Below are 23,335 nucleotides of genomic sequence, written 5' to 3'. Positions count from 1 at the left end.
AATGACCATAATCAGGTTTTATTTTCATTTTAGAACATAATACACCCCAAAATCTTCTCTATATAACTGCACTGACAACAGTGGGTAATCATAGAACAACAGAGTACAGGTAAAAATGGTCATCACATATTGAGCAAAGTTATGATTAAGTTGAAAGTTAATAATAAAGTTGCAATACAAAGTGAAAGATATTGAATAAAATAAATCCAATAAGTAATATAGACAAAAGATGGGTTCAAGATTAACAGTATCTTTGTACCCAACCCGAGGAGCAAGTCTATGCCTCAGGGTATGAATAGTTGTAAAATGGAATGAAAGGGTGTGCTAGTACAATGATGTGGTGATAGCAAGCATGAATTATTTTAGTAACACTGAGCTTTTATATGTGACTATGCCCATTTTGCATGTAATGGTGTATATTTTATATCTTATAGAGAGATCTCTGTTGTCAAATAGCTTTATGTCCTAAAAAAGGTGGTGCCTATCTAGTTTCATCCACCGAAAGGCTGCGTCGACAACTTTATATTCTTATCTTGTTACCTCTGTGTATTTTTATGGTGAAATTATGATAATTGTATTGCTTAATGTGATATATGTGTCTTTAAGGTGGAACTATCTATAGAAATGTATGAATTTCGGGGCATATTACCAAGCAATAGCGATAATTATTGCTATTGCTTGGTTAGAGACAAAAATTTACCGCTGAGCTGCGGCGATTTTTACCGCAAATAAATCTTGGTATTACCAAGGTTTATCGCAAATGCGATAAAAATCGCCGCAATGCATGAATATCGCTGAAAAGTCAGCGATATTCATGCATTACCGAGCTAATGCTCTTAGCCATGTTATCCACCTCCCATTGGATAACATGGATAAGAACTGCTCAGGGCAGGTGTTAGCTTTTGGAGATATTCCCGCTTAGCGCGAATATCTCCAAAAGTTGGTAATAGGAGATAGCGATGTTAGCGACTGTTTTCAGTCGCTAACATCTTGGCATGCCCACTTTCCATGTCATTAGTGATAAATATCACTGACATGCAAAGTGGGGCTCAAGATGGTCGCTATCTCCTACCAGCGACAGCTAGGTAATAGGGAGATAATTTTATCTCCGCTTTCTTGGATTTTAAAGCCAAAAAAGCAGAGATAAACCCCCTTGATAATATGCCCCTATGTTTTTAATTCTGATGATATTTATATCAGGTTTCTACTTGAAGAAAGTTTACCTGTGATAAATATTGAGCAATGTATATGTCGTTTTAATATAGTATCACATTAATTTTAACAAATAATTATTTATACCTTAATAAATGAGACATTTTACATATAATGAAGTTCAGTGTATAGATATTGGAGTGAATATATATGAGAGTGTGTAAGAGAGTGCAAGACTTTATTCTGTTGAATATGTTATTAGAATAAGTTACAGGAAATGGACTTCCTTTTGTTTGATTATAACTGACCCAATCATTCTTGAACATAAGGGCATCTCTCAAATGTTTTGTGGTGTGTGAATGAGTGACAGTGATTTTGTGTTTGATTGATGGAGAGTCTGTTGTTTTTTGGGTGACAAGGGTGCATAGAGTGACAGTGTGAATTATGATGAGAGATAGTAACGAGTAGTAAGTTATGATGTCAGCATACTGTGACGTAGTTGGTAACGCCAGTATAACTAAGTAGCGATAGTTTAGTCCTAGTTTCAATTGATTTTGATCTTTTGCATGCTGTTTCTTCATTTACTGTTATAGATACAGATATGTATTGTTGCTATCTGTGCAGTATGTTGATACTGTGAACAACACCTGCTGCTGACTTCCAGGAGCCACCTGATGTGCAGTGGGTGGTTAAGAAACATGAGAATGATGTGTTGGAGGGTGACAGGTTGGAGAGCGACAGTGAGAGTATAGGTGAGTGAAGGTGAGGGGGGGCTGTCTGATGTGGTGCAAATGTGATGGGTGATGTGAGCCCGCAGATGAGTGCTTGTAAGATTGTGGTTAAGTGATGGTTAGAGGGTAATTGAGTAACAATGAGATTGTGACTGTGAGTAATGGTAAGAGTGCGATGTTTCTGGGTGAGAGTGCAGGTTAGTGATGTAAAGAGTTTGGGTGAGTGGGGTAAGAGTCTTGGGGAGTGATGGTGAGATGGATGAGTAGTGTGTATGAGTGATGGCAAAAGTCTGGCTAAGACAGAGCAAGGGCTGGATTAGTAAATATGAAAGTATGGGTGAGTAATACTGAGGCTTAGAGGAATTGTAGTGAAATTGTGGATGAGTGGTGGATCGAGTGTGGGAGGGTGTTAGTAAGAGATTGGATGAAAGAGAGTGGGGGTCAGTGATGTTAATAGTCGTCATGAGTGATGGTGAGAGTGTGGACGAGTGATGGTAACATGACGGTGAGATTGGATAAATGACTTATAATAGGTGAGTCATCGTAAGAGTGTGGCTGAATGACCGATTTTAGGTGAGTGATAGAGTGATAGTAAGAGTGGAGAATGGTAGTGAGTGTGGACGAGCTATTGTAAGAATCTGGATAGTGATGGTGAGAGTGTGAACGAGTTATGGTAACAGTGATGATGAGAGTGGATGAATCACTGATAGTAGGTGAGTGATGGCACGAGTGGAGAGTGGTATTGGAATGGATGAGTGATAGGAGTGTGGATGAACGATGGTAAGAGTCTGGATAGTGATGGTGAGAGTGTGGACGAGTGATGGGAACAGGGATGATGAGAGTGGATAAATGACTGATAATAGGTGGCTGATGGTGAGAGTATGAATGAATGACCGATAGTAGGTGAGTGATGGTCAAGCAATAAACTGGATTTGTGTAGAGCTGCTAATCACCTGCGAGGGTATCCAGGCGTTAGGAGGTTCTGCTGCTTAGGTGGGATCAGTTGAACAGCCAGGTCCTGAGTTTCTTTCTGAATTACTGTACGGAGGGCAGGTACAGTGGGGGAGGCTGTTGCAGACTTTGGCGGCCAGATAGGAGAATGAGCGTTCACCATTCTTTCTTTGGCAGATGTGGGGGGTCTGGGCAAGGGAGAGGGAGGCAGAGCTCAGGTGTCTGAAGGGTTGGTCGAAGTTTAGATGCTGGTTGATGTAAGTTAGTCATTGATTGTACAGGGCTTAGTAGGAGTGGATCAGCATCTTGAATTGGCGCCTCTTGTGGATGGGGAGTTTCCTATAGTGAGGGGTGATGTGGGTAAGTCTGAGGAGGTGGAGGACAAGTCTGGCCACTGAGTTCTGTAAGCTCTGTAGGTGTGTGGTGATTCCTGCGTATCTGTAGTCCAGGTGGCTGGTGACGAGGGCTTGGGTCAAGTCAAGTCAAGTCAAGTCATAAAATTTATATAGCGCACTACATACCCAGAGGGTTTCAAGGCGCTTAGGAGGGGGAGGAGGATTATTTGTCAAATATCCACGTTTTGAGCTGCTTTCTGAACGCTAGGTGGTTCTGGGTGAGGCGCAGGTAAGCGGGGAGTGAGTTCCATGTTTTAGCAGCCAGGTATGAAAAGGATCTGCCTCCCATGGTGGTCTTGTTGATGCGAGGTACAGTGGCGAGGGCTTGGCTGGAAGACCGTAGTTGGCGGGGGGGGTGTAGAAGGACAGTCGAGTGTTGAGGCAATCTGGTCCGATGTCGTAGAGTGATTTGTGTGCGTGGGTAAGCAGTCGGAAAGTGATCCTCTTATTGACGGGTAGCCAGTGGAGGTCTTTAAGGTGACCAGAGATGTGTTCGTTGCGTGGGATGTCTAATATGAGCCTGGCTGATGCGTTTTGGATTCGTTGGAGTTTCTTCTGGAGTTTTGCGGTAGTACCCGCGTAGAGGGTGTTTCCGTAGTCCAGTCGGCTCGTGACCAGAACGTGGGTGACTGTTTTCCTTGTTTCGGAGGGGATCCAGCGAAATGTTTTTCTGAGCATGCGAAGAATGTTGAAGCAGGAAGAGGATACGGCGCTGACTTGTCTGTTCATCGAAAGTGAGGAATCCAGGATGACGCCCAGGTTCCGTGCGTGGTCTGTCGGGATGGGTGCTTTTCCGAGGGCTTCCGGCCACCAGGAGTCGTCCCATGCAGAGGGGGAAGTACCTAAGATGAGGACTTTTGTTTTGTCTGAGTTCAGTTTCAGACGGCTTTGTTTCATCCATTCGGCAACTTCTTTCATTCCTTCGTGTAGGTTAGTTTTGGCGGTGCTGGGGTCATTGGTGAGAGAAAGGATTAGTTGAGTGTCGTCCGCGTAGGAGATGATGTTGAGGTTGTGTTGGCGTGCGATGGCCGCGAGGGGGCTCATGTATACGTTGAAGAGGGTGGGACTGAGTGAGGATCCTTGAGGTACGCCGCAGATGACTTCAGAGGCCTCGGACTTGAATGGAGGAAGGCGGACTCTCTGGGTTCTTCCGGTGAGGAACGAGGTGATCCATTCAAGTGCTTTTCCTTGGATTCCGATGTTATTGAGGCGTTGTAGAAGGGTGCTGTGGCAGACTGTATCGAATGCTGCAGAGAGGTCGAGGAGGATGAGGGCGACTGTGTCTCCATTGTCCAGTAGAGTTCGAATGTCGTCTGTTGCTGCGATGAGGGCGGTTTCAGTGCTATGTTTTGCTCGGAAGCCAGATTGTGAGGGGTCGAGGGATTTGTTGGCTTCGAGGAAAGCGGCGAGCTGGTTGTTGACGGCTTTCTCGATGACTTTGGCCGGGAATGGAAGAAGCGAGATGGGGCGGTAATTTTTGAGTTCGGTGGGGTCCGCTGTTGGTTTTTTCAGAAGGGCGGTGAGTTCAGCGTGTTTCCAGTCTTCTGGGAAGGTGGCGGAGTTGAAGGAGCAGTTGATGATGTCTCGGAGGTGCGGTGCGATGACGGAGTCTGCTTTGTTGAAGATGTGGTGAGGGCATGGGTCTGTGGGGGATCCTGAGTGGATGGAATTCATCAGGCGGATGGTGTCTTCAGTGGAGATTGGGTTCCAAGCGTTAAGGGTGTTCACGGGGGGAAGATGGTCAGCAGATGGTAGGGGGGGCTGGTTTCCGGGTTGGTTGTCAAAGCTGTTGTGGATGTCTGCAATCTTGTTGTGGAAAAAAGAGGCTAGGGAGTCGCAGAGGGTTTGAGAGGGTGTGATGTCGTTGGAGTTGGCTGAGGGATTGGAAAATTCCTTGACGATGTTGAAAAGTTCCTTGCTGTTGTGGGCGTTGTTGTCAAGTCGATCCTTGAATGCTGTTTTCTTGGCTTTTCGGATCAGTTGGTGGTGAGAGCGGGTGGCGTTTTTGAAGGCGTCCTTGGTGCTGGTGGTTGGGTCTTTTTTCCAGGCCTTTTCAAGGGAGCGACAGAGTTTCTTGGACTTCTTGAGATCATCGTTGAACCATGAGGCTTTCTTGCTGCCAGGTTTGCTTTGACGTTTTTTCAGTGGAGCTAAGGTGTCGGCGGTGTTGGATAACCATAGGGTGAGGTTGGCGGCGGCTTCGTTGGCGTTGGAAGAGGGGGCTGGGGAGTTTCGAAGGAGCGATGCGGAGATTTGGTCCGTGGTGATTTTGTTCCAGTTTCTTTGCAGGGTAGGTTGGGAGTGGTTGATGGGTTTCGGCTTGTTGTAGATGAAGTGAACGCAGCTGTGGTCGGTCCAGAGGAGATCCGTAGTGTGGCTGAAGGAGACATGGTTGCTGGATGTGAAGATGGGGTCGAGTGTATGACCTGCGATGTGGGTGGGGGAAGTGACTAGTTGTTTAAGTCCGAGGTTGGCGAGGTTGTCCAAGAGGGTGGTGGTGTTGCGGTCGTTGGTCTTTTCAAAGTGAAAGTTGAGGTCTCCCAGAAGGATGTAATCTTTGGAGGGGAGCGCGTGTGGGGTGATGAAGTCCGTGATGTCTTCACTGAATTTAGCGCGGGGTCCTGGTGGTCTGTAGAGGAGAGTGCCTCTGAGTGTTGTTTTGGGATCGATGTGGATCTGGAAGTGAAGGTGTTCGGAGTTAGCGAGATTGACGTCAGAGCAGGTTGAGATGCGGATAGATTTCTTATGGACGATAGCGATTCCTCCTCCTGTGTGGCTGGTACGGTCTTTGCGGGTGATCTTATAGTCTTCAGGAATGGCAATTGTGATGTCTGGTGCGGAGGAAGCATTCATCCATGTTTCCGTAAGGAAGGCGATGTCCGGAGAAATGGTGTCTAGTAGATTCCATAGGTCAATGGCATGCCTGTGGATCGATCTGGTGTTGAGAAGGATGCATTGTAGGTGGTTGGGGTCGGGAATCTGTGGTGTGGTCGTAGCAGAGATGTTGTCGGTGCCGCTGAATTTGCAGGAGTAGCAGGAGAAAGGGCCATGGGTGTGTCCAGGAGCGGCTTGGACGCAGTTGGGGGCGCGATCGGGGTTAAGGGCTAGGAGGGTGGCGGCATCGTAGGTAATGCGGGGGGGCTGGGAGGGATGGGGGCAGGGTGTCTGGCGCTGGGCGCGGTCCAGGCGCGGACGGGCGTAGACGGGCTTACCTTTGGCGCACCTTCGGCGTGGCCGAAGCGCGTGGACGCTGCGCGTGGGGACATTGGCCATAAATGGATGGTGGAGGGGGGCGGAGCGTGGGAGGGTCAGCTGGGAGGCGGGGTCTGGGAGGAGACACGGGTGGAGGTAAACACACAGTGAAATGGCCGCCCGGTAACAAACTCGATACAATGTTGCCAAACAAATAATTAAAATGCTTCAAAGTGAAATCACTCAGCCGCTATGCAGAACGTGGCTGTATGCAAGATATATTGAATTAATGTGGGCGAGAACGATACCAGGCGCTGAATGGTGCGCTGTAGCGAGGAGGCAGGCTGCAGGAATCAGGTCAGGCAAAGCAGGCAGCAAGGAGAGCCTTCCGTCGCGAGAGCAGGGAGCAGGGGGAGCGACCGTGATGGAAGGAATCCAGACGGTCACAGGATAGGAGAGGACGGGGCTGGTGTAGTCGACAGTGTGTGGGAGGGTCAGCTGGGAGGCGGGGTCTGGGAGGAGACACGGGTGGAGGTAAACACACAGTGAAATGGCCGCCCGGTAACAAACTCGATACAATGTTGCCAAACAAATAATTAAAATGCTTCAAAGTGAAATCACTCAGCCGCTATGCAGAACGTGGCTGTATGCAAGATATATTGAATTAATGTGGGCGAGAACGATACCAGGCGCTGAATGGTGCGCTGTAGCGAGGAGGCAGCGTTGATCTGATTTTTCATGGTTAGTTTGCAGTTCAGTTTGATTCTGAGGTTCCAGGCGTGGTCTGTTTGTGTAGGTGAGAGTGAGGATCCAAGTTCCGCAAGCCACCAGGAGTCTTTCCACGGGGAGGAGTAATTCCCAAAGATCATTACCTCCGTTTTGCTGGTGTTAAGTTTGAGGCAGTTGTTTTGCATCCAGAGGGCGACACTGGTCATACACAAGTGGAAGTTGCTCCTGGTGGCAGATAGTCATGCAGATAAAGAGAGGAAAAGCTGGGTGCCGTCTGCATATAAAATAATGCTCAGTCCATAGGTCCTTGACGTTGTTGGCCAGGCGTGTCATGTTGGTATTCAATAAGGTAGGGCTGAGGGAGGACCCGTTAGGGACACTGCAGATGATGTTCTTGGGATCCAAGGGAAAAGTGGAGACTCTGGGTTCACCCAGTGAGGAAGGATGCAATCCATTTGAGGGTGTCCTCTTGGATTCCGATCTGGTAGAGCCTCTTTGTCAGAGTGTGGTGGGACACGGTGTTGAAAGATACTGAGAGGTCAAGGAGGGTCAGGGCGGCCATTTCTCCCTGATCTAAAAGAGTCCATGTTTCGTGGGTGGCTGCTACTTGAGCGGTTTATGTGCTGTGATTCGAGCGGAATCCAGATTGGGATGGGTAAAGGAGGCCGTTGTTCTCTAGGTAGTCCATGAGTTGGCAGTTAATGGACTTTTCAGGGACCTTGCAGTGAACAGTAGCGGGAGATGAGGTTGATAGTTCTTGTGATTATTTTGGTCAGTGGACAGTTTTTTGAGGAGGGGTTTGACTTCCATGTTTCCATTCTTCTGGGAGAGTGGCTGAGGTGATGGATGTGTTGAAGGTGGGGGTGGTGGTTTTGATGCAGATAGTCCTGTTTCCAAGGTTGAACATGTGATGGGGACAGGGGTCCCTGGGTGTCCCTGAGTGGACGGAGTGTATGATGTCTGTGGTGCTTTGCGAGGTGAGTTGGTCCCATGCGGTGATCCGGTGGTTGGGATAGGAGTCGGTAGGGGTGGGGAGGCTGAGGATGCTGGGGGCGGAGAGTTGGAGATCGAAGTATTTGTAGATGGTGGAGATCTTGTTGTAGAAAGTGATAGTGATTGTGGACGATTGATAGATAATAGGAGTGTGGACGTGTGGTGGATGAGTGATTGAAACGTTGATGATGAGAGTGGGTGAATGACTGATAGTAGGTGAATAATGGCACAAGTGGAGAGTGGTAGTGGGTGTGGCTGAGTGATAATAAGAGTGTGGATGAGCGATGGTAAGAGTCTGAATGGTGATGGTGAGAGTGTGTAAGGATACATGATTGATATGAGTGTGTGGGGACTGGCGCAAGATTGGAATAGGGATAATTTGAGTGTTTACTAATGAACTTCGATCGTGGAGAGCTACATCCCCAGGAGTTTGCTGGCTGCATTCTTGAACTCTCTTCCAAGTGTTTTTTTAACTGCAGAGTCTTAGTTATGTTCTGGCAATAACTGTGTTATCAGAAACATATGGGCATATTTATCAAGGTTTGGTGTCACCCTTGTGCCATGTAGAGTGCACATATGCGATCCAAAACCTATGTGAGATTTATCAAGCCACGCAAGGCCAACTTGCGTGGGTTATGCAAAAAGAACAATTGATAGACAGAATGCAGAACAATGGCATACATTCACTCCTCTATAGAGATCTAGGCCTGAATTCATTGTTTTTCTACTCCCCATGCCATTCCAGTTTGAACCTAGCCATATGCAAATCAGTCTTGACCCTACTCCCAATGGGAACAGGTCCTCCCTGGACTGGAAACAAGCATCATAGGACCGGTTTCAGGGTTTCCCCCCTCATCAGCAAGGCTAGCTTGACTCTGAAACCCTCATCAGCAAGGCTAGCTAGACTCCAGTGGCATGGAGAACACGGGATCCACGTCTGAGCATACCCGAACCACTCAGGGTGACAAATGCAAAAATAACAATTGATGGACAGAATGCAGAACAATGTCATACAGTCACTCCTGTACAGAGATACAGGTCGAAATCCATCACTTTTTTGCTCCCCATGCCATTCCAGTCCAGCCCAAACTGCCGGGCAAGGTCCTTCCTGGGCTGGAAACAAGCATCCTAGTACCTGTTTTGGGGTTTCACCCCTCATCAGCCAGGATAGCTTGACTCCAGTGGCATAGGAAGGAACGGACGCCATCCTTATTCCGAGGAGTGGGTGCATCCTTTATGGCCTTCGCATTTGCCTGCTTAGGTGTGATTCCCTTATCACTTACTAGCAGCCCGTCCCGACGCTGTCCGGGTATGAATTGCTGCCGGCCAGTAGTATATTGTTTTGTAGGATTTCGTTTTGATAGCATTTCTTATCTGTGACAGGCCTGTGAAACGCTCCGATTCACAGTGCACTGCTGATGCACTTAAGAGTGCGCATTCAGTAGTGTGTGAACTCGAGTTTCCCTACTTTATTTTTCCTTGCAATATTATATAGCGCGAACTCAACAACATGGCATGAGCACAATTTACATTACAGAAGAACACATTAATTTGTGGTAGGCACGGGGAGACAAAGCAATTTGCCTGGAATCACAGGATGTTGACCTGGTGCCGAGATTCGAACGTAGCTCCCCAGCTCTAAAGTTCGCAATTCTAGAACTTGTGGCGGGAGGTGTGTCTAAAAGTGTATGTCGGTGCTGGCCATCAATGAGAGAGATCTGTGCATTTTTCAAATCGGTGGTGAAAAAATATGAGTATGTTGCTGGAGATGTGGCCCGCTGTGCCACCAATGTACTTACCGGGGGAGGGTAAACACCCTTTAGTCCGCAACTTTCTTTCAGCAGACCATCACTCCGCATACTTTCATTTTAAAGTACAATGACTCCGCAATGCCATTATAACGCATGGCATTACATTTTATATGCTTTTACCACGCATACATTTACAACGAAATTCGTTGTAAATGCATGAATGGTAAAAGCATTTTTTTTATGTTTGGATAAGGTAAGTAATGGGTATAGGGGTATATGTTTTGGGGTACTGAGGTATATGTTTTGGGTTGTTTGGGTATTTTAAGGGTTCAGATATAGTTTTGGGTTATGGGGTACAGGGGTAGTTTTAGCGTTTAGGGATAGGTATGGGTTTTAGGATACAGGCGTATTTTTAGGGTTCAGGGCTAAGTTTGGGTTTTGGGGTATAGGGGTATTTTTAGGGTTCAGGGGTAGTTTTGGGTTTTGAGAATATGAGAATAATTCAGTTTTTATAACAAGTATTTTATACTTTCTGTTTTAACTTTAGTGGTTTTAAATCGAAAAATTGTCCTGAAGAAGGTGACCATCTGTATCACCGAAACATCGCATCGACATATTTTACTTTGTGTAATTGTATTATTGTTTTTTAAGCCATGAAATGTTTTTTTAATAATAAATGTGAATGTTGAACTAACAACCTGTATAGAAATACACAATAAACTTTGAAATTTTTTTTTAAATCCCTTTGTCCCAACATTCTCTTTTGGCTGAACTGGATTGATGTTTTTTTTTTAAAACTTAATATGGATTTACTTTATTGAAATTGTAAATTTGTCGATCCTGATACAACCTTAGATACAACTTAGTGTGCTACCACCTTTCTCTGACAAGGATCCCATGAGACTGCAGTCTCTTTTTTAAAGTACATGAAAAGGGATTCCTTACTTTTGTTTCACAGTACTTAGCCCCTCCCTTTTCACATAAGGGTTTCTCCTTTAAAAACTTTTTCATTGTCTTCTGCTGCAACTGCCCTTTCCAACGCTGTATTGGGTGTTGTGATTGGTGCTGTGGTTCCTGAGATTAACCGCCTCAAATGTTTGGGCTCTCGCTTTATTATATTAGTAAGGATTTTGTGGCCCAGGTATGTGACCGATGACACTCCGAACTTGCACTTGTCCCACTCTGCGGTGAGGCCATTTTGCTTTAGTATGCGTAGCACAGTGTAGAGCTTGGCATCAATCAATCAATCAATCAATCACAGGCATTTATATAGCGCACTACTTACCCGGAGGGTCCCAAGGCGCTAGGGGGGGGGGAGTGCTGCTACTGCTCGAATAGCCAGGTCTTGAGCTTCTTCCTGAAGGAGAGGTGGTCTTGGGTCAGGCGCAGGTCGGTGGGTAGGGAGTTCCAGGTCTTGGCGGCCAGGTAGGAGAGGGACCTTCCTCCCGTTGTCATTCTTCGGATGCGAGGGACGGCGGCGAGGGCGTGGCTGGCTGATCGGAGAGGTCGTTTGGGAGCGTAGAAGTTGATGCGGTTGTTGAGGTAGCTGGGGCCTTGATCGTGTAGGGCTTTGTGTGCGTGGGTGAGGAGGCGGAAGGTGATTCTTTTGTTGACGGGGAGCCAATGCAGGTCTCTCAGATGTCCGGAGATGTGGCTGTGTCGTGGGATGTCGAGGATGAGTCTGGCTGAGGCGTTATGGATCCGCTGGAGTCTCTTCTGGAGCTTGGCGGTGGTTCCGGCGTAGAGGGTGTTGCCGTAGCATCATGATCTGCTTTGGTCTTCCCCATGACTAGGATGTTGTCTTGGAAATACTGCGCCCCTTCCGTGTCTTTGAAAAGCTTATGCATTAATTTCTGGAAGACCGCTGCGGCGGAAGCGAGACCGAACGGAATCCGCCGGAACTGATAGCCCTCAAACAGCGTGATGAACGAGGTCAGTTTCTTACACGTCGGGTGTAGTGCGATCTGGTGATAAGCAGAGGTTAGGTCTATGGTGGAGAACTATTTGATGCCTTTAGTCAGGGCCAACTTTTCATTAATCCTGGGCAACGGGAACTTGTCTATCAAGATGTTTTTGTTGAGTTCTCGCAAGTCAATGCAAAGGCGCACCTTCCCGTTGGGTTTCCTGGCTACAACCAGGGGCGCCAGCCACTCTGCGCTCTCGATTGTCTTGATTATTCCATTGTCTTCTAAGCATTGCAACTCCTGTTGCACTGCTTCCCTACTCTGAAAGGGAATGTTCCGTACTTTGTGGCTCACTGGTTTGGCCCCCTCCTTGAGGCATATTTTGTGGGTGAATTTCGTCAACTTGCTGATGGTACCTCCGAATACCGTTGGGAATTCAGTCTTCGACTGATCAGCTTCATATGCCTGTGCAGGGCTCGTCATTAGGACTTGCGTTGTTCCTCCTGGGTTTAGTTGAATTCCTAGTTTTCCCTGATCCACCCTTCCTATGACTGAGGGTCCTTTCTCGCCAGGTAGAGCTTCCCTTCCGCCGTGCGGCCTTTGAATTGAAATTGTAGGGGGGGGTACCCCACCATGGAAATGGGTTCTCCTGTGAAGGTGACTGGATGCATGTCTGGGGCTAGGAGATGTGTGCCAATGGTCCGCATGAATTCTCTGTCCCAAATGCTACGTTGTATGATGGTGTATGGTGAACCTGAGTCGGCGACCATCGCTACTTGGACGCCCCCTATGGTGAGTTCGCACAGCGGTTTACGGGTCCTAGAGCAGTCTATGCCTAAGATTCGGTTGTCTATGCACAGCACACTTTCGTCGTCTTTGCCACCTCTCTCTTCGGTCTCTGATTCTTGCCCCTCATATCTAACTGCCGTTTTCTTGGGTTTGCGCCTACAGACTTTCTCGAAGTGTCCCATGATCCCACAGTATAGGCACTTGGCTCTGAAGGCTGGGCATCGTTTGTCGGTGGCTGCATGTGTCCTACTGCCGTACCTGTAGCAACTGTTCCTGCCCTCTCCGTAAGGCTTCTGGTTTGCGGCTGTCTTGGGCGTATATTTCTTGGGCTGCCGAGAGCTTCCTATAAACGGCTGCTTCCGCTCCTGGGGGATGGCTTCTGTGACCTTGCTCACTGTGGCTTTATTGGTATTGTCCTTTTTGGTGGCTTTTGCGCACTGCTTGAGAGTTCTGCCTTTTTTACCATGGCCACTATGGGCCCGATTCACAGAATGAACTTAAGACTCAATCCTAAACTTACTACTATTTTGGTATTCACAGAATGCACTTACTACTTTTGGCATTCACAGAATGCACTTACTACTTTTGGTATTCACAGAATGAACTTAAACGACTTTAAACCGAATTGGGCAACACCAAAGCGGCAGGCTACTCCCAGGCTCCTGACACAGGCGGATCCTCTTGATTCCTTTTTTGTGGGCTCCTGACATCGGCCCAGGGTCCCCCTCCGCCGCCAGTGACGCCAGCACACCAGCGTCGCGGCCGCCGAGAGGGGGGTACTACAGTCCCCAAGAGGCTTTGCGGGCGATGCCGCACACCTGTACTCGTTGCCCGGAGGCGCATAAAAACCACGCCCCCTTCCTGGCAGAGCGGGAAGCGACTTCAAACCGAACTGGGCAACACCAAAGCGGCAGGCTACTCCCAGGCTCCTGACACCGGCGGATCCTCTTGATTCCTTTTTTGCGGGCTCCTGACATCGGCCCAGGGTCCCCCTCCGCCGCCAGTGACGCCAGCACACCAGCGTCGCGGCCGCCGAGAGGGGGGACTACAGTCCCCAAGAGGCTTTGCGGGCAACGCCGCACACCTGTACTCGGCGCCCGGAGGCGCATAAAAACCATGCCCCCTCCCCGCGACGCGTGCGGGCGACGCCGGGCTGAGCCCGGGCAGAGGGCGGGCCGTCTGTGGCTGTCCGGGGACGACCAGGGACGGGACGGGCCACCCCCCTTGACACGGATGTTTGTGACAGGTACTGTTGAACTTGGACTGGTCACCTGGGCCTGATAGGACAATTGAACTTGTGATATTCAGCTGTTCTACTAGGAAGAGGGGGGGTAGGGGATAAAGACATATATATAAATATAGTACTAGATATATTTAGCCACCCATTAGAAGGAAGCTTGGACTGCTCTTCGGGGTAGGTTAAGAGCTAGTCTAAAATTACATTCACTATGTCTAATCACCCTAAAACTCGCTCGGCCATGAGCAAAGCACACCTAGTTGAAACTCCTAAACAAACCCTGGCCGAAACAAACATTCTAGCACCCAATAAAGTAAAAAAAAACACCGCAATTGATTTTATGTTGAGGAAGGTATCTGGGGAGATAGAACGTATGGAAAGGAGCCTATCCGCCTCACCCAATCCTATAGTAGCTACTCCACGCAATCTAGGGATCACACACTAGCTGACAGCCCCAATATGACTGGAAATTTAGTGTCACCAAGTAACCCGATAGAAGGTGTTCCCTGTGCTCAACCCTTACCTCACCTGGGGCAGAAATCTTAGGGCACAGCGACCCGATCCCCCATAGCAAACCAAAATGGCGGGGGAGGATTAAGGGACAACAGAGAAAAAATAAGTCACTTATAGGAGATGGTCGACCTAAAAACAGGCAAGAGGTCATCCTGGTAGATGACAAAGTCCACACAAACAAATCCACCAGGATGGATTGAGGATGTTATAGGAGAATTCAAGAAACACTTGGAAACTTTTATTATTGCACTGTTGAAACCTATCATAAGTAGGATGGACAAAATAGCGAGTGAACTGACCAAACAAGGCAAGATATTAGACCTGACAACTAAGAATCCCCCTTCAGGTCCTAATCAACCTATAAGCGTGGCCACTAGTAATTCTAATAATAATACAATGACAAACAACAATTGTGTCAGTAATATCCAACACACGATTGCCCAGATACATGATGCCCGAAAGTTTCTCAAGATCAGAGAGGGGGATCAAATCTTTTGATAAACCCCCCTGCAACTGCTAATACAAAGGGGCCACGAAGACCATCATTTGAGAAATGGCCCTTATAGCTCACCCTACATGGACTATTATCCTTTCTACAGCCCAGATAGCCCTCCCCCACATATAAATTTACCTCCAGAAGCCAGTCCCTATGTAATAGTATTTGCAGGGGTACCAGAACTCAAGGCTTCAGACAAAGAATCGCATTCTCAAATACATGCTAAAATCTCAAAATGGTTGGATATACATAAACCATTGAATACTGGGGAAAGGGGGGAGATAGTGCATGTAAGAAGAGTTAACTGGCTTGGAGGTAGGAAAAAGGATATAAGGGGGATTGCATTGTGGCAAATTTTAGAGATGCTAGACGGGTGGATTATATACTGAAGAATTCCAACAGAAATCATACCACAATCTGTGTGCTCCCCCTGGGGTATTTTTACCCAAGGAGATGGAGCAGTAATAATGCTGACCATCTAATGTGGAATCCTGGAAGGCCACAACATACCCAAAGGGTTAGAGCCACAAACTACCCTGACCAGCTTCTTCCCCCCCCGAGATTATTCCCAGTGGAGAAATAGATTTGCCCCTTTGCAGTCGCTCGATGAAAATGATTGACTACCCCCTACAGACAAAGAGCTTGTAACTACTACTGCAACAGGGGAACTAGCTTGTCCTGCAATAGAGGATGGAATTGTTAATAGCAGGAATGGGCTAAAAATTAGGATAGAAGATCCCCCAAAACAGAGGGAAGAGAATGATAATGTTCCAGAGACCTATGAAACAGCAGACTGTAGAATAAATGAACCCAGCACAGAGGGAAGGAAAGCAAATAGGGCAGGGTTAGCCTTTCTGTCTTGGAATGTAGCAGGCCTGGGGGGTAAACTTGACAATAAAGAGTGGAGAGAGTACATAAGGGGCTTTCATATTATAGCCTTACAAGAAACATGGGCACGAGACCCTGACTCCTGCCAACTGGAGGCCTATAAATGTTTCTTCAGGCCAGCTCAAGAAGTGAGATCTGGGAGGGCGAAAGGAGGGTTTGTGATATATGTCGATTTAGACCTAAAAGGCACTTGGTCACAACCAGTCTGGGTGTCAGATACCATACAAGCAGTGATATTTCAGGGACAAGGGCAGAGATCTCTAATTTTAAATTTTTACAACCCGGGCCCAACTGATGGAAACTTCCCCATACTAATAGAGCTAGAGAGTAGGTTAAATGAGGAAACAGACCTAAGGCGGGGGGGGGGTGAACCAATTGTCCTGCTGATGGGGGACTTTAATTGTCATCTGTGCCCAAAACTACTCCCTATTTCCCCTGATTGGTCTTCCTGTTCTGTAGAAAGTGGACCACACTTCGAACATAACAGAGAAGGCACACTGCTTATGAAGCTACTAGATAGCTTTGCCCTTACCCACACAATGGACCTGTTGCCAGTGAAAGCAGGGGACACCCTTATACCCACATTTAAAGGAAGAGGTTGTGCTTCTATAATAGACTTTATAGTAATCTCTGCCTTTGCTAAAGAGCAGATTAAAAAGGTAAGAACGGAGTGGAGCCCCTTTAGCAACCACAACCCCCTAACTCTTGAAATAGAATATAACGATCTACCAGTAAAACATCTGGGGGGATACTGTAATCCGACCAACGGTCCAAGGGAGGCGCATAAGATGGGCAATGATTAATTCACAAGATTTCTATAGCACCCTAGTGGATACAGGGAAAGAACATATAGAAATCTGTTTAGACCTTGCAACAGATCCTTAACTAGGATAGTTGAAGGATTACTAAAAACTAAGCGGCTTACTAAGGACCTAACTACTCCAAGATGGTTTGATTCGAATTGCTCACGGGCACTGAGAGAATTAAAACAGAGCCTAAAGAAGTCCCCGAGAGAAAAGAATGAAATCGCCCTCTGTAGACGTAATTACAAAATACAGGTTAAGCAAAGAAAGAGTGCACTCCAAAAGGAAGTTTGGGCAGACCTTAGAGAAGCAGGAGAAAACAGGGACTAGGCCCAATTCTGGAGAATTATAAATAGACCCTGTTACAAGACTCCAGCTCCCCTGTAATTAGTTCCAATATACTCCCCAAACAATGGATTAACCATTTTAAAAGTCTGTACAATCAACAGGAGGTAGAAAACGGGGATGGAGTATGGGAGGGTTCCAGAGCAATTGAGCTAGAATTCTCCTTTCCGGAAGTCTTAAAGGCAGTGCTAGGGCTGACGCGTAATAAGGCGCAAGGCCCGGACGGCACCCCCCCAGACCTCTTTTTAAGCAACACCGACTTATGGGCACCGATTATGACCAGAGTACTTAATGCAGCAGTTAAATCTGGTCTTCCGAGATCTTGGTCAACTGCAGTGATTGTTCCTATATATAAGAAAGGCTGTAGGGATAATCCACAGTGCTACAGACCAATCTCGCTGATTGATGTCTCAGCTAAACTACTAGGTAGGGTAATTCTAAACCGCCTTACAGAGTGGACTGAAGTACATAACACCCTGGTGGATACCCAGTATGGGTTTAGAACAGGCAAGTCAACTAGTGACCAATGTCTCAACCTATACCTATTAGCTGCTAAATATACTAAATCAGATAAAGGAACCTTGTATATGGGGTTCATGGACCTTGCAGCTGCATTTGATAATGTAAATAGAACTAAACTCTGGGCACTTATGTATAGATTGGGAATTGATCCAGACCTAATAAACATACTTAAGGAACTCCATTGGAACACCACTGCCAAGGTCCGTTATAGCTCGGGAGGGGTGAGTACTGATCCCTTCCCGTGCACTAGCGAGGTGAGGCAGGGGTGTATCCTGGCTCCATTTGTATTTTCCCTTTACATAAATGACCTGGAGAGTGTTCTGCTGACATTGGGGCCTGATTGCCCAAGAGTAGGACCACATCACATACCGGTACTTTTGTACGCGGATGACGCAGTCCTACTCCCACGAACAGCAGTAAGTCTGCAGCGGCTAATTAGTGGCTTTGCAAGGTTCATGGAGAATCTAGATCTCTCTGTAAATCTGACTAAGTCCTTTATCATGGTGGCAGGAAAAAAACCTCTCAAGAGATTTGCGTTCAAAATAGGAACCCACGTTTTGGACACTGTGAATACTTTCTCATATTTGGGTCTCTTGTTTGATGAAAATATCAGGTTTGCCCCATTGATGGAGGAAAGGTGCAGGAAACTTGTTTCAGCGAATGGTGCCATTTTAAATTTTGCGCGAAGGATGGGTCGTTGGTCCCCTGAACAAGTAATGACACTGTATAGAGCGGTCAGCACTTCTAAAGCCACGTACGGGGCAGAGGTGTGGGGCTTTAGGGATGCACACCAGATACAAGCAGAGGAAGATAAATTCCTAAAGAAACTGCTAAAGCTACCACAGAGCATCCTGGCAGCAGTCACACACAAGGAGCTTGGTATCCCATATATATCTGATCTGATTAAAGTAAGACCAATTCTGACCTGGCTTCGAATCTGGCTAAACCCAAACGCTGAATAAACTAGACAGATTGTTGAAGACTGTCTTCGGAGAGACAGATGGTTGCAAATCCCTTGGCTTAAATACATTAAAGAAACCCTAGAGTCTATTGACTACCAAATGTTATTTACTGACCCCTCAAAGATTGATAGCTCTTGCAAATATCCTATCCAAAAGCAGTTATTGGACAAATATGATTATAGCAGCAATCAACTTGACTCTAATAAAACATCTGTAGTAGCGCACTCTCTTGTGAGTAATGAAATGGGTATGGAACCGTATCTCTTTTTAATGCATAGTCAACAAGAGAGGTTTTTAATGTGTCGTTTTAGGCTCAATTTGTCACCAAACATTTTAGCTTACCCGTCTGGTTTTACTTTAACAATTGAGCAGAAGGGTGCCTGCGGCTGCGACAATAGGTCTCCGCAGGACACCCTTCATTTTGTATTATTATGTCCTTTTTATAGAATCCCGCGCCGAAGATTTCTTGTGGATATTTTAAAGGAGTCAAAAATCTACAATGCTAAAACTGCTTTATTATTCTTGCAAAGAGCAACTGACATGCGTACTCAGTGTTCTATTATGAGTTTTTTTTAAATTGTTGTCAAATTAAGAAATACCAGGGGTTGATGTAGGATGAAATGAATTAATTGTTCTCTCCCTTTCAATTAATGTTAATAATAATATTTTAAACTTGTTTTTAATATTGTAAAGTTCAGAATAACAATGTAAAATGTTGAAAGTGGATTTGTAATGTAATGTGTATTTTTATGATGGTTTTTAACCATCGAAATAAAGGTGAACTGAACTGAACTGAATTGAATGAACTTACTACTTTTGGTATTCACAGAAGTTAGGATTTTGTCTTAAGTTTGTCTTAAGACAAACTTAAGACAGACTTAAGACAGACTTAAGTTAGGATTTTATCTTTATTCTGTGAATGCCAAAAGTAGTAAGGGCATTCTGTGAATACCAAAATAGTAGTAAGTTTAGGATTGAGTCTTAAGTTAATTCTGTGAATCGGGCCCTATGTCTTTGAGAGGAGCTTCTTCGCTGACCCATAACTTCTCTTGAATGGACGTGTTCACTGTATGCATGATGATTTAGTCCCTTATGAAGTCATCGTGGAGTCCTCCAAATTTGCAGGTGACCGCCAATCTCTTTAACATCCACTGATTCCCCCTCGATCTGTTTCCGTTGAAAGAAGTTGAAGCGGTCTATTGCGATGCACACCACTGGCTTATAATGGCCGTTCAGGTCCTCTATGCGTGTTGGAACACGTCTTAATCGTCCTGAGGTCTAGTCTTCTTCACCAAGTTTGTGTATACTCTGATGCCTTCTGGACCTAAGTTGTGCAGTAGGATCTTCTTTTTCCGCTTGCTCGGGAAGACTTCGCCCCCTTCTCCTCTAACACCGACAGGTAGTTCAGGAAGTACGCCTTCCAATCTTCCCATTTCATGGCCGGTTCTCCAGATTTCGGTAGAAAGGGGACTGGGTTTGTGAGGGAGTAGGTTTGGGCAGCTTGCCTTCTTAGTGGTGTGTCGTCCGCCCTGTGTGGGGTGCTCCCTGTTGCGCTTTGTCCTTGCGGGCCCGCTGCCCCTTCCTGAGCTGCGAGGTCCTCACCCACACCGCCTTGTCCTCTGTGCACCAGGGTGGGTGTCTAACAGTTGCTGGGCGTACCTTTGGTCCCTGGATCGTGGGGAACCTGGCTTAGCCGTGACTGGGGTGGGGCTTTGCCGGATCTCTTCTGCTCCCCTGGTGCGTGTGCCAATGGTCAGATCACTTACTGTGCCTCTTCTCGTGCTCGTCTTCGGTGCTGGGCTCCCCGCGACGATGTGCCGGTCTGTAGCGGCCCCCCTGCTGCGTTCCCCACTTTGTCTCTGTCCCTCAGCGCGTGTTCTCGCCGTGTCGTGGCCCGATAATGGGCGTGTCCGCCTCCCCAGCCTCATCGCCAATTTGTAGTGAGGCAATTTGGGGTACGTATAAGGCGGACACGTAGCGTTAAGTATTTATTTAACTTGAAAAGCGCCGGGGAAAAGCTCCGGCTTCAACTGCGGCTGGGCAGTAATCATCAAGAAGGCCACCGCGCTCCCAGTGTCCTACGTCATCACTTGACATAAGACACTAGAGCGCCACACTACATTGGTTACTTTCAATATACAAAGCATCATTGAGATGATGATTTTAAGTGTGATAGTTCAGAGTACTTTTAAGGTGTTAAATTGCCTCTAAAGCGTTACAATGCAAGCGCCCCCATAGGGGATGGCATGAGATGAGGCAAAAATATTCCTCTGGGCAAAGCCAGCTTCCGCTATAAGTATACTTTGTATTAAAAAAAAGTTAACAATTGGTGTAACGTGCTGTTGTTCTATCAAGCTAGACTTAACAAAATTACTGTTCGTCTACGACATAACATACCGGAAATAAAGAACTAATAAAACAAAACACCGGAAGTAAAGAACTAGGAAGCGTTAAACTAAACTCTAAAGCCACACTTTGCTAAATGACATAATAAGATTATATTTAACGCAGACTTAAGGTCTAAAAGTCATACTACACTCTTCATCTCTGACGTGAAAGTATTGCGTAGTTCAAGCTTAATCATCTATTTTTGTACAAGAATGGGGCCGGGCAGATCGCTGCACCAGGGCATCCTGCTAAGTAGGCGGGTCACCCACGGGACGACCTGTACCCGTTCAAAAATTCCGCTCACATTATGAGTGAGGATCCTGGCGTCACCCAAGATCGTTATTTTCCTTACTCATTAGTTTAAGGCATACTGAATGTCAGGCGGAGAAGAAACCACAGAGAAATAAAACCTCTAGTAAGTGAGAGCGAGAAAATATCGCCATTATACATATTTAAAAAAACTCTTAAAAGGGTTACGGTATATGAAATCTGCAGAGAAAAGGTTCACTATTCAATCACAACTCACTCAAAAGCGGCTACATTGCCTTCTTAGATTTATGTAAATTAGAATGTCGCGTAGCCTCATGGGAAACAGGGAGGTGCCTTAGGTAAAAAAAATAACTACGAATGGCGGCTGAAGGGGTGCCTTCCTTGGAGGTGACGTGCGCGCATCGCGAACTCGAAACGCCACTTGCTGCTGAATTCAGCGCCATCTTGTGTCTTTGTAGAGAATGTAAGAATGTAAGCGTTCTAGCCTAGAGCAAAACCTGGGCGATGAGATCAACAAAAGAAAAACATGTTACACTCCCGAGGATCATGTGTGACTAAGACTTCTTGTCGCGTGGTTCCAGGCGGGTTTATTTGCATTTATTTATTTATTTATTTTATTTATGCAATTTTCTATAGCGCGGACCTTACCCGAAGGTGTCAGAGCGCTTCACAAAAGGACCAAAAATGACATACAGGAACAAAATACAAATGCAGACAATAGGTTACATGGATCAAAAGTGACACTAGTGAGCAACCAAAATACATGAGGTAGCAATCGGTGCAATACAGGAGAAAGAAAGTGAAATTGGTGCAAGGTACAAAAAATGTACAAAATACAAATAGAAATATAAAATTGCAATAAAAGGCAGACACTCCATTACAAGAACAAACGTTACGTAGGCAATGGAGGCACTTGTTCAAGTAACTAGGATAAACAAAATGTGTGAGGTAGCAAACAGTGTGTTACAAAACAAAAGTGACGTGTGCAAGTTCCAAAAGGGTACCATACACAGGTATTGGGATAATACTAGACATTTAAACTACCAGAACACACTGGGGAGGAAGTACCATAAACCTGGCCAATAGACTTTCCAGTAATGGGAGGTCTTCCTTCAAACGAGGGCAAGGGTGCGAGTTAGACTTGGAGGTGTCTTTGGAGGAGAAGAGCTTTAAGGTCCCGTTTGAAGGCCTGAGAGGAGGAGGTAGTCCGGAGCTGAGGCGGGAGCGAGTTCCAGATTCTCACTGCGTTGCCTGAGAAGGATTGGGCCATCGATCTTTCCTTCTTGAAAGTGGGGGGTTCAAGCAGCAGATTTTCAGCATTCCGAGATGGTCTAGAGCCTCCAGAGAGTTTCAGTTTATTCGACAGGTAGCGGGGAGAGGAGGAGTGCAGGGCTTTGTGGGTGATACAGGCAGTCTTGTAGATAGCTCTAGCCTCGATGGGAAGCCAACGCAGGGAGGATAGCAGCGGTGAGATGTGGTCGCTTCTTTTAGCCCCATAGATGAAACGGGCTGCTGAGTGTAGGACCGATTTCAGGGGGGACAGGTGGGATTTGGGGAGGCCAGTAAGAAGAGAATTGCAGTAGTCCAGTCTGGAGAGGACCAGCGATTGCACCAGTGTTTTAAGGTCATGCTCAGGAAAAAAGCGACGAATACCCCAAAGAAGACGCAGTTGGTATCGTGCAGACTTTGCAATGAAATTGATGTGAGGGATTAGATTGAGATTCTTGTCGAGTAGGACACCAAGGGATTTTGCGCTTTCAACAATGATAGGCTTATTGTTGAGTAGATTTGTCTGATCCATCCAAGATTGAACCGGGGGAGGGGAGAGTGAGGAGGAGAGGAGGAGGAATTCAGTTTTGGAGGGATTCAGAATCAGTTGATGATTTGACATCCAGTTTTGAATGGAGTCGAGAGTTGAGCTAAGGATAGTGAGATCGTGGGTGGAGGCAACTTTGAGGTAGATTTGAGTGTCATCTGCGTAGAGGTGATAGTTGATCCCAGATTTACTTAGGAGATTTCCCAGGGGTTCTAGGTAGAGGTTGAACAAAGTAGGTGCAAGTATAGAGCCTTGAGGAACACCTTGACCTACCGCCAGAGGAGATGACAGGCTGTTCGCTATTTTGATCATTTGGGATCTATCTGAGAGGAAGGAAGCAAACCATTTAAGCACAGTACCCTCCATGCCCATTCTCTGTTGCAGAGTGTTGAGGAGAGTGTCGTGGTTGACAGTGTCAAAGGCTGCAGAGAGGTCAAGGAGAATAAGGAGACAGGACCCCCCCGAATCGAGTATCCTCATCGCGTCATCAATCACTTGCAATAGGGCT

General features: G+C 46.5%; 1 non-coding gene across 1 annotated transcript; it reads right to left on the bottom strand.

Annotated features, from left to right (window-relative positions):
* Positions 1-20,960: 20,960 nt before the first annotated feature.
* LOC147746965 (U12 minor spliceosomal RNA) lies at positions 20,961-21,110 on the bottom strand. The gene has a single exon (XR_015300394.1). It is a non-coding gene; the product is annotated as a U12 minor spliceosomal RNA (small nuclear RNA).
* Positions 21,111-23,335: the final 2,225 nt, after the last annotated feature.

Source organism: Lissotriton vulgaris, chromosome 1_1 (assembly GCF_964263255.1).
Source record: "Lissotriton vulgaris chromosome 1_1, aLisVul1.2, whole genome shotgun sequence".
NCBI lineage: Eukaryota > Metazoa > Chordata > Amphibia > Caudata > Salamandridae > Lissotriton > Lissotriton vulgaris.
This window is presented reverse-complemented; position numbering and strand designations above follow the sequence as displayed.